At 52.3% G+C, this 12,026-nt stretch overlaps 1 long non-coding RNA gene across 2 annotated transcripts; it reads left to right on the top strand.

Annotated features, from left to right (window-relative positions):
• The first annotated feature begins 754 nt into the window (after nt 1–754).
• Nucleotides 755–5,442, top strand: LOC115080488. Of its 2 annotated transcripts, none has more exons than XR_003853575.1 (3): nt 755–838; nt 4,107–4,190; nt 5,049–5,442. It is a non-coding gene; the product is annotated as an uncharacterized LOC115080488 (long non-coding RNA). The 2 variants fall into 2 exon arrangements; XR_003853576.1 differs by lacking the exon at nt 755–838 and adding an exon at nt 3,398–3,611.
• Nucleotides 5,443–12,026: the final 6,584 nt, after the last annotated feature.

The raw sequence follows: 12,026 nt of genomic DNA on the forward strand, positions 1-12,026 counted from the left end.
CATCTTGGTGTTCACAATTTAGTAATATTGTCACTCGAATTTTTGATCCTGATGGAGATTTTAGCCTCGGAACATGTCTGGAAGGAGGAGCAAGAAAGCAAAACCTCCACCAGACTAGAGTGCTGCAGTAAAGTGCCAGAGAGTGAGACCTCCCCTGGCTAAAGTGCTGCAGGAAAGTGCCAGAGAGTGAGACCTCCCCTGGCTAGAGTGCTGCAGGAAAGTGCCAGAGAGTGAGACCTCCCCTGGCTAGAGTGCTGCAGGAAAGTGCCAGAGAGTGAGGCCTCCACTGGCTAGAGTGCTGCAGGAAAGTGCCAGAGAGTGAGACCTCCACTGGCTAGAGTGTTGCAGGAAAGTGCCAGAGAGTGAGACCTCCACTGGCTAGAGTGCTGCAGGAAAGTGCCAGAGAGTGAGGCCTCCCCTGGCTAGAGTGCTGCAAGAAAGTGCCAGAGAGTGAGACCTCCTCTGGCTAGAGTGCTGCAGGAGAGTGCCAGAGAGTGAGACCTCCTCTGGCTAGAGTGCTGCAGGAGCGTGCCAGAGAGTGAGCCCACCTCTGGCTAGAGTGCTGCAGGAACGTGCCAGAAAGGGAGTTCTCTTCTGGCTAGAGTGCCGGCCCTCAGCGCAGCCCAACCCCTAACTCCTCAAACCTCTGGGCATACAACGAGGTCGCAAAAGGAAAGAACCAATCACAGCTAAGCAAAACAAAAACAAAAAAACCAGGAGCTGTAACTTTATTGTCATCCTCTGACAGAACAGCAGCAGAAGGAAGAACGTTAACACTGGCACGTGGTGTTCAGCCTCCTGTTTAATTCACCTCAGAATTTACTAATTCTGGAAGCAGGTAGGGGAGGGGTGGAGGAGAGGGGCTTCTAGCACTGCTATTATTTGTGAGGGGTTGCACATTTACTTTAACACCGTTAGATGGCAGTACTCACATAACTAACAGCATTATCCCAAATACCAAAGGAAAAAAAAACCCCACCTGTCACAACAATGGAGAAGACATGCCCCAGTTTTTAATATTTATTACCATGCAGCACTCTCTGTCCAGGAGAATTTCTCATTTGCTCTTTCTGTAAATTATTGTTCCTGTCTGTACCCTAGATCAGTCCTGCCCAGAGGGTTTATGCATCCCTACTAGCAGATGGAGGCAGAGAATAAAACCTTTCAGGCCCTGCTACCTAACAGAGAGGGCCACCTGTAGTCCCTCGGTTATGGGAGTTTGTCTCCAGCAGATGGTAGAGGCGCAAACCTGCATGGCTAGTTAATAAAAAAAGCTAGTCTTGGGAAAGGTGTTAGGTTCCTTTTTGTCTCTCACTGAGCTGCGCCATGCAAGATGTCTGGCGTATGGGACGGCTGGCCCATTTATCATTTCCACCCTATGTCCAAGCCAGATGGATTCCTGGCCAGAGTCCTTTTTTCTCATTTACTTTGTGCTCCCACCATCCCCACCCCATATTTCTGGTCTGGGGACTCGAGGGTGCGTTTGAACCAAACTAATACTAAATACCCACCACCAGTTCAGATGCCCGCTATCTAATGGCACGCGAGCAGCCCCATTTTCCTCGTCTTCCTTTTTCGGCTGATGAGCTGCTGCTCCTTGATGCCGTGACAGAATCCTGCCCCCAGCCTGCTCCTGCTATGCCACTCAGCTACCGAACTGTAGTGGCGGGCATGGAAGGGGGGTGTTCCAGATTTCTCTCTGGCTCCCATTCTGGCTGCTGCTATCTGGCTAACCCTCCCCTTATCCGTTTCCTCAGCCCCATACCTATCCTGACCTACTCACCCTAGAATGGTAATTGCCATTCCCTTGCCTGTTCCTGTCCCTCGGCACCTTGTACCAACCCTGCACTGTTTCTCCTCCCAGAGGGTCCTCATGGCTAGAAGCTAGCTGGGGGAGGCAGAAAGGTGATGTTCTTGTTATGTGCTCTTGGCCACCAATGGATGAATGAAAAAGCAGGAGGGAAGAGGCTGACACTGGACCCCAAGCATGGTTCATACTTGTGGGTGTCTGAGCTCTACAAAAGAGTCTGGGATTGGGGCCATCAGAGCATCTCAGCTCAGCTCTGCAACAACCACGGTTTTCCAAAACATATCCTTTCGGACCACGGAGTCCAGCTTACTGCCCGATTCTGGAGGTCCCTCTGCAAAAAGTTCAACGTCTCTCTAGATTTCACCTCCGCTTATCACCCCCAAGCCAATGGGCAAGCGGAGAGAACTAACAGGACTCTTAAACAATATCTTCGGGCCTCTGCTCTATTTCAGGTGCCTTACAGGGACCAGGTACTCGCTCCTCGAGGGCCTGCTCTCCCTGCCTCGGTGCCTGCACTTCCTTCTACAACCTGGTGGAATCGCATATCTACAGCAAACACCTAGTGAGTACTCTAACTCTTAGTCTATCTCATCCACAGTATCTCCTCGCTGGGAGACCTGCTGCGGAACCTCCCAAGTCCAACGGGGTGAGAAGGGCTCCCTCTGCTGAAGTCCCTGAGACTGCAACTACCAGACTGCCTCACTACTGCCACCTCTGGTGGTACTCTTCAAGCTGTATAATAAAGGACTGTCAGGCCGATACAGTAAAATCGGCGGGAGAGCCTGCGCTCCGAGGCGAGCGCCCCCTCTCCCAACGCGCGCCCAGGCCACTTCTGGGCGCGCGATCCAGTATTTAAATGAGGGCCCACGGTAAAAAGAGGCACTAGGGACACTAGTGCGTCCCCAGCGCCTCCTTTTTGACAGGAGCTGTCAAACCCGTGGCTGTCAGCGGGTTTGACAGCTGCCGCTCAATTTTGCTGGCGTCGGTTCTCAAACCCGCTGACAGCCACGGGTTCGGAAAATGGACGCCGGCATAATTGAGCGTCCATCTTCAGACCCGCGGGCCGATTAAAAAAAATTTTTTTTTATTTTTAATTTTTTTTTAATTTTGGGGCCTCTGACTTAATATCGCTATGATATTAAGTCAGAGGGTGTACAGAAAAGCATTTTCTTCTGCTTTTCTGTGCACTTCCCCAGTGCCAGCAGAAATTAATGCCAGCCTTTGGGCAGGCGTTAATTTTTGAAAGTAAAATGTGCGGCTTCGCTGCACATTTTGCTTTCCTGAAAACGCGAGAATAACTAATAGGGCCATCAACATGCATTCTCATGTTGCGGGTGCTATTAGTTTCGGGGGGGGGGGGGGGGTGGCCGCGCATTTTCGACGCGCTATTAGCCCTTACTGTATAAGGGGTAAAGCTAGCGTGTCGAAAACGCGCGGCCAAACCCGGGCTAACTGTGCGCACCGTACTGTATCGGCCTGTGTGTTTGTGCGTCCTGAGTATAGCCTAGTACTGTGGCTCCTCCCCGTGGGCGTGGTCATCTGCCACAGTACCCAAGGATCCACCCAAACACCGCTTAACCATAACTGTGCATTAGGGAGCACCGGTCTCATCTGGCATCAGATGCGTCACCCAGAAAGGATCATGTGTGATGTTTAGCTTTGCACAAGGAGGCCTTGAGCTTTCCAATTTGTTTCAGAGAATCTTTGTCTGTGACTACATCAGAATCACCCTGAGAAGCAATTCCAAATATCATGCAGAATACTTCACTGCGTGAGGTGGATACATTTTCAGAAGACAAAAGTAAGCTTGTTATTGTTAATTTTCCCTGCTAGTCAAGCAATATAGCCAAGCAAATCTAGACACAGGAGTAGATGGCTTAACTACAGCTAGCCATGCCTGTACCCGGAGTAAATAATCAACTTCTTCCCATCCCCCCTTCTTGGTGCAAAATCCCCTCATATCGGTGCCATCCAGCAGCGAGCGCTGGTGCTACCAGCAGGACTAGCCTGTCCCACCTGAATGGTGAGGGTGGGGATTCCGGCCGCTCTATCCGTGCTTGTGACAAGAGTGGCCAACACATTTTAATCAATTCACATTTTCAATTTTCTTCCCCTCTATTGCTCCAAAATCTTTCATTCTTTCACACATTGAATTCTTATTTTCTTCCCTCTAATAAAAATCCTGCAGGATTCTGATTGGCCCTTGCAGTAAATTCAGCCTCAAAGTCAGTGCTGAAAACAATCTGAAATCTTGGGGATACATTTTGCATTGGTTTCAACTTCTTTTTTTGTTTAGGTAGCTCGCTGGTGCAGTGGTTCTACCCTTAGCAGAAGGCAAGGAGAGAGCCCTAGAGAGAGAGATCCCGGCCCAGGGGAAAAGGTAGGGAGAGGCGCGGACAGAGGGGACGTGGAAGGAGGGACCAGGTCCCAGGACCTCACCCTCAGTCCGGCTGGGAAGCTGCTCTCCTCCCTCAGGTCCCTTAGCAGCTTGGAAGTTACCGGGGCTTAAACAAAAACATAGAATGTACTGCAGTGACCTCCCCTCCCCTTCTCTGCCCAGGCCTGTACCCCCTTCCTGCTCCAAACCCACTCTCCCCTCCCCCTATAATGTCCCTGCTCCAATCAGCAGTGCCGTCAGCATGATTGGGCATGGGGAGAGGGGGCAGTACCTCCTTGGGTGGCAGGACTGGCCGACTGAGCCTGCAGCCACATAGGGGCTAAGAAGTGCTCATCCCAGTACATTTGCGCAGCCCCCTGATGATGTTTGTCAGTGCAGTTGGCTGAAGACACAGCTGGGATGGAAGGGTTATGCTCCAAAGCTGTAAGGGTTAAAATATTGACATCTGAACTGTATAAACTGTTATTGCTTAGGCCATTGGCTGAAGTGAAACATGAATTAGTGTGGGAGAAGGATCTGCAGGCTGCACTGGAGGAGGAGGAATGGGAAGATAGACCTATGCTTCTAGCTAAATGGTCTTTATCAGGGCATTTAAGGGAAACCTCCCTTAAGGGGTCCTCTAGAGGTGCCTTAGGCCTGCTCGATTGCAGACTGTGCATGGGATCTGGGTCTGAAAGACGTTGGAGAGGAAGTGGGGAGGAAGGCACCGGGGGACGTGTGTGATGCTGTTGTGTGGGGATCGCTCCCTTATGCAGAGCCATTCAGCAGTTCATAAAGACTGAGGACTCTGGTTTCCTATGGGAATCTAACTTTTTGCTTTTTAATGTGGCAATCGAGGAGGCTCCTGCACAGGTCATGCAGTTCATGTCTCAGGTTCTTAAGGCTGCGGGATGCTCGGATCCGGCCGAATGAAAGAAGATCGCCGCTCCGGCAATGTCGCGGGCCTGCAGCCGTCCGGATGAGATGCACAGGATAGAAAATTTCACGCAATAAGGAAAAACAGACCAGATGCTCTTACAAATCTGTGGAAGTGGAAATCCTAATATTGTCAAGGGCGGGAGGGGTAATGAAATAATGGTTGAGGATATTCTATTCTTTGTATTTCCTGTTGATTCTAGCTGATTGCATTATGATGCTGTTTTCTAAAGAAAAAAGTTTATTGTAAAAACAAAACAAAAAAAACAAATCCCATTGTGTTTAAATAAACAGAGACTGAACCGTGGGACTTGTGACTTATAAGTGTCTTGCTCTGAGCTCTGAGCCGCTGGGGGATGCTGGAAAGCTGTGGTGCTCCTGGTAAAGTTATCTTTCCGGAGGTGGTTGGGGGAGGCGTTGCTGTTCCTTGAAAAGGTCAAATATAAGTTCCGAAAAGTACTTGGTGTGAAAGCCTCGCTGACCCAAGGGTTGGGAGCCGGGTTAGTATCATTGAGGTTGTGGGTTCGAAGCCCCACCAGCTCCGTAACATTGAAGTTGTGGGTTCGAAGCCCCACCAGCTCAGTAACGTTGAGGTTGTGGGTTCGAAGCCCCACCAGCTCCGAAACACCGTGGACTGTAGCATCCTCTCCGCGACAGAGGATGTTACTGAGCCTCTGTCGCGGAGAGGATGCTACACCAGCTCAGTAACCTTGAGGACCAGCTCCGTAAAACCGTGGGTCGTAGCATCCTCTCCAGTCAGGAAGAGGTAGTTTTGGTGAAATTTTGGCCATTTTAGCCTAGTAAAAAGTAGTAAAACCCCCAGTCTGCTGGTGGCTCTTTCTTGTTATTAATTAAGGCTCTTTCGCATTAGAGGTATTCACCGGAATATGCTTGGAACACAGGTCTATAACTGACCCCCTCCTCCCCATCCACCCGCACACTTCCCTACACTGCCCCACCTAGCTTAAGCTACCCGCGCCCTCCTATATTCGAGCGAATCCCTGTAACGGAGCCATCGGACAGAGCTGCTGAGCCACCAGTCAGCTGGGTACAGACTCTCCCGGGTTTTTACCCCTTATTCTTCTCCTAGCACAGGACTCCAGCCTAAGGACCAGCCCTTCACAGCCGGCTCTGCACTCTCAGAGGCTCCGGAGTTTTACTCCTCTTTCCACGACTCTCTTGTATTACACCCTCCGGTGATTAACAGCTCCTCGCCCGCAATCACAAGAATGAAATGTTCTCTCTTAAAATAAAAGAATCTTTCTAACGCACACAGTGCGCGGTGAAACCTCCTCCCCTATGTAAACAAACATTAAACGTGCAGAGATTATGGGTTTCTAGCAGGGGCTGTTAGACCCGGGCTGCGGGGGAGCTTCTGAGCCATCACAGACCGTCCAGCACTGCCCTGGGAAAGGAAGCACCCAGGACAGATTTAGCCTTCCCCGTGTGCGATATTTACCGCTCATTCTCTCCCACACATCGCATCCCTCGGTCATTCATTCATTTGTTTATTTAACCGATATCTGGTTCCATGCGAACACCTCTGTCACAATCAGACCGTGAACACGGAGCAGTGAGAGCAGGCTGGCGGGAAGAGCCGCTTAAAACCCGGGGACCTTTGCACGGTTTGCAAGCTTAAAGCCTGGGGAGGGGGAGGCCGTAAAGCGCCGCTCATGCCTGGGCCAGAATCCGCGCTTCCCCCCAGCCTTAGCCCCCATTGCTCCTTCCGTGCTAAGCGGCTTTTCCTGGCAGGGCGGCCGCTGCCCGCTCTCGGAGCGCACGGCCGAGCTCTCGGTCACCGACCGGAAGCTACAGCTCCACCATGGTTGTGAGCGCGAGACAGGCAGGGTGGGAGCCTAATCACAAGAGAGAGCTCTGCTGCAGCCCCGCCCCTTCCTGCTGCTGCGAATGGACGGCAGGGGGAGGAGGCGGGGCACAGCACAGCCCGGTCCCGGCCGTTCCTTCGCAGCGAGCAGGAGATTCAGAGAGCCCCAGAGACGGATCCAGGCCCAGGGGAGAAGGTAGGGAGAAGCGCGGGCAGAGGGGACGTGGAGAGAGGGACCGGGGCCCAGGATCTCACCCTCTGTCCGGCCGCGAGCTGCAAAGAGCCCTACAGAGAGAGATCGCGGCCCAGGGGAGAAGGTGCGGGGAGGAAGGCACCGGGGGACGTGTGCGATGCTGTTGTGTGGGGATCGCTGCCTTATGCAGAGCCCTTCAGCAGCTCATAAAGACTGTGAGGAGCTCTGCTTTCCTATGGGAATCTAACTTTTTGCTGTTTAATGCGGCGATCGAGGAGGCTCCTGCACAGGTCAAGCAGTTCATGTCTCAGGTTCTGAAGGCTGCGAGATGCTCGGTTCCGGCCGAATGGAAGAAGATCGCCGCTCCGGCAATGTCACAGGCCTGCAGCCGTCCGGATGAGAAGCACAGGGGATGGAGCAGGTCAGGGCAATACGGAGAAACAGGTTGGATCCTAGTATTTTCTAGTGGAAATCCTTGTATTCTCCGGGAAGGGGGAATAAAAGAAGGGCTGAGGATATTGTTCTGTACTTTGTATTGGCTGTTGCTGGTTGCTGATTGAATTATGATGGAAAGAGGTGTTGTGGACTTGCTGTTTTCCTGATAAAAGAAATGATTAAAAAAAAAAGTTTATTGTAATAAAATTTACATTGAAGTGGGTTTAAATAAAGCAGAAGCTGAACGTGAACCCTGAGACTTGTGATTTATACGTAGTTCCCTCTGAGCCTTGAGCCACAAGTGGATCCTGGGAGGTTGCAGTGCTCCTGGTAAAGATATCTTTTCCCATGTGGTTGGGGGAGGCGTTTCTGCTCCTTGAAAAGGTCAAATATAAGTTCCGAAAAGTACTTGGTGTGAAAGCCTCGCTGACCCAAGGGTTGGGAGCCGGGTTAGTATCATTGAGGTTGTGGGTTCGAAGCCCACAAGGACTAGAAAGGGGTAGTTTTGGTGAAATTTGGGCCATTTTTCCTAGTAGAAAGTAGTAAAACCCCCAGTCTGCTGGTGGCTCTTTCTTGTTATTAATTAAGGCTCTGGCTAAGCTAGACTCGAACCCGCGAATCCCTGTAACGAAGCCATCGGACAAAGCTGCTGAGCCACCAGTCAGCTGGGTACAAACAATTCCGGGTTTCTACCCCTTATTCTTCTCCTAGCACAGGACTCCAGCCTAAGGACCAGCCCTTCACAGCCGGCTCTGCACTCTCAGAGGCTCCGGAGTTTTACCCCTCTTTCCACCTACTCTCTTGTATTACACCCTCCGGTGATTAACAGCTCCTCGCCCGCAATCACAAGAATGAAATGTTCTCTCTTAAAATAAAAGAATCTTTCTAACGCACACAGTGCGCGGTGAAACCTCCTCGCCTATGGAAACAAACATTAAACGTGGATAGATTACGGGTTTCTAGCAGGGGCTGTGAGACACGGGCTCCGGGGGAGCTTCTGAGCCATCACAGACCTCCAGCAGTGCCCCGGGAAAGGAAGCCCCCAGGACAGATTTTGGCTTCCCCGTGTGCGATATTTACCGCTCACCCTCTCTCACACACATCGCATCCCTCGGTCATTCATTAATTAATGTATTTATTTAACCGATTTCTGGTTCCATGCAAACCCCTCAGTCACAATCAGACCGTGAACACGGAGCAGTGAGAGCAGGCTGGCGGGAAGAGCCGCTTAAACCCCGGAGACGTTTGCAGGACTTGCAAGCTTAAAGCCTGGGGAGGGTGAGGCCGTAAAGCGCAGCTCATGCCTGGGACAGAACCCGCGCTTCCCCACAGCCTTAGCCCCCATTGCTCCTTCGGTGCTAAGCGGCTTTTCCCGGCAGCGTGGCCGCTGCTCGCTTTCGGAGCGCACGGCCGAGCTCTCGGTCACCGACCGGAAGCTACAGCTCCGCCATGGTTGTGAGAGGGAGACAAGCAGGGTCGCAGCCTACTCACAGGAGAGCTCTGCTGCTGCAGCCCCGCCCCTTCCTGCTGATGCGATTGGACGGAAGGGGGAGGAGGCGGGGCACAGCACAGCCCGGTCCCGGCCGTTCTTTCGCGGCGAGCAGGAGATTCAGAGAAGCCCAGAGAGGAATCCAGGCCCAGGGTTAAAGGTGCGGAGAGGGAGGGAGGGACCGGGTCCCAGGATCTCACCCTCTGTCCGGCCGCGAGCTGCAAAGAGCCCTACAGAGAGAGCGATCGCGGCCCAGGGGAGAAGGTAGGGAGAGGCGCGGGGGGACGTGTGCGATGCTGCTGTGTGGGGATCGCTCCCTTATGCAGAGCCCTTCAGCAGCTCATAAAGACTCTGAGGAGCTCTGCTTTCCTATGGGAATCTAACTTTTTGCTGTTTAATGCGGCGATCGAGGAGGCTCCTGCACAGGTCAAGCAGTTCATGTCTCAGGTTCTGAAGGCTGCGAGATGCTCGGTTCCGGCCGAATGGAAGAAGATCGCCGCTCCGGCAATGTCACAGGCCTGCAGCCGTCCGGATGAGATGCACAGGGGATGGAGCAGGTCAGGGCAATACGGAGAAACGGGCTGGATCCTTTACAGATATAGGGAAGCCCTAGGAGATGTGGAAATCCTAGCATTCTCCGGGGCGGGGAATAATGTAAGGGCTGGGGATATTGTTCTGTACTTTGTATTGGCTGTTGATTGGTGCTGATTGAATTACGATGGATACAGGCGTTGTGCACTTGCTGTTTTCCTGATAAAAAAAATAAAAAAAAATTATCGTAATAAAAATCACATCGAAGTGTGTTTAAATAAAACAGAGACTGTACGTGAACTGTGAGACCTGTGGTTTATAAGTGGTTCTCTCTGAGCTCCGAGCTACGGGTGGATCTTGGGAGGCTGTGGTGCTCTTGGTAAAGATATCTTTTCGGAGGTGGTTGGGGAAGGCGGTGTTTCTACTGCTTGAAATGTCAAATATAAGTTCCGAAAAGTAGTTGGTGTGAAAGCCTCGCTGACCCAAGGGTTGGGAGCCGGGCTAGTATCCATGAGGTTGTGGGTTCGAAGCCTCACAGGAAAGGGGTAGTTTTTGTGAAACTTGGGCCCAAATTTCACCAAAACTTTCACCAATCAGTAACATCCTCTGTCACGGAAAGAACGGTACAATCCAAGCTGGTTGGGCTTCGAACCCACAGCCTCAATGTTACTAACCCGGCCCCCCAAACCTTGGGCCAGCGAGGCTTTCACACCAAGTAACGTTCGGAACTTATATTTCACCTTTTCGAGGAGTAGAAACGCCTTCCCCCGACCACATGCGAAAAGATATCATTACCAGGAGCACTACAGCCTCCCAGAATCCAACCGTGGCTCAGGGCTCAAAGGCAGCCGTTTATAAACCACAAGTCCCACGGTTCACATTTACTGTCTGTTTTATTTAAACACACTTCGATGTGATTTTTTTTATTACAATAAACTTTTTTTTTTTATCAGGAAAACAGCAAGTCCACAATGCCTCCATCAATCAGCAACCACCAACAGCCAATACAAAGTACAGAACAATATCCCCAGCCCTTCTTTTATTCCCCCGCCCCGGAGAATGCTAGGATTTCCACTTCTCCTAGGACTTCCCAATAGTTGTAAAGGATCCAGCCCGTTTCTCCGTATTGCCCTGACCTGCTCCATCCCCTGTGCATCTCATCCGGACGGCTGCAGGCCTGTGACATTGCTGGACCGGCGATCTTCTTCCATTCGGCCGGATCCGAGCATCTCGCAGCCTTAAGAACCTGAGACATGAACTGCTTGACCTGTGCAGGAGCCTCCTCGATTGCCGCATTAAACAGCAAAAAGTTAGATTCCCATAGGAAAGCAGAGCTCCTCACAGTCTTTATGAGCTGCTGAATGGCTCTGCATAAGGGAGCGATCCCCACACAGCAGCATCGCACACGTCCCCCGGTGCCTTCCTCCCCGCTTCCTCTCCAACCTCTGCCCGCGCCTTTCCCTACCTTCTCCCCTGGGCCGGGATCTCTCTCTCTGTAGGGCTCTTTGCAGCTCCTGACAGGACTGAGGGTGAGATCCTGTCCCTCCCTCCACGTCCCCTCTGTCCGCGCTTCTCCCCACCTTCTCCCCTGAGCCTGGATCCGTCTCTCGGGTTCGCTGCGAAGGAACGGCCGGGACCGGGCTGTGCTGTGCCCCGCCTCCGCCATCCAATCGCAGCAGCAGGAAGGGGCGGGGCTGCAGCAGCAGAGCTCTCCTGTGATTAGGCTCCGACCCTGCCTGTCTCGCCCTCACAACCATGGTGGAGCTGTAGCTTCCGGTCGGTGATCGAGAGCTCGGCCGTGCGCTCCGAGAGCGGGCAGCGGTCACCCTGCCGGGAAAAGTCGCTTAACAAGGAAGGCGCAATGGGGGCTAAGGCTGGGGGGAAGCTCGGGTTCTGGCCCAGGCATGAGCTGCGCTTTACGGCCTCCCCCTCCCCAGGCTTTAAGCTTGCAAGTCCTGCAAACGTCCCTGGGTATTAAGCGGCTCTTCCCGCCAGCCTGCTCTCACTGCTCCGTGTTCACGGTCTGATTGTGCCAGAGGTGTTTGCATGGAACCAGAAATCGGTTAAATAAATGAGCGAGGGATGCGATGGTTTCTGCTGGCAAGAGATGGCTCAGAAGCTCCCCCGGAGCCCGTGTCTAACAGCCCCTGCTGGAAACCCGTAATCTAATGTTTGTTTGCATAGGGGAGGAGGTTTCACCGCGCACTGTGTGCGTTAGAAAGATTCTTTTATTTTAAGAGAGAACATTTCATTCTTGTGATTGCGGGCGAGGAGCTGTTAATCACTGGCGGGTGTAATACAAGAGAGTCGTGGAAAGAGGGGTAAAACCCCGGAGCCTCTGTCCCCGGCTGCAGAGCCTGCTGTCCTGTGCTAGGAGAAGAATAAGGGGTAAAAACCCGGGAGAGTCTGTACCCAGCTGACTGGTGGCTC

This window comes from Rhinatrema bivittatum, chromosome 19 (assembly GCF_901001135.1).
Source record: "Rhinatrema bivittatum chromosome 19, aRhiBiv1.1, whole genome shotgun sequence".
In the NCBI taxonomy this organism is placed as follows: domain Eukaryota; kingdom Metazoa; phylum Chordata; class Amphibia; order Gymnophiona; family Rhinatrematidae; genus Rhinatrema; species Rhinatrema bivittatum.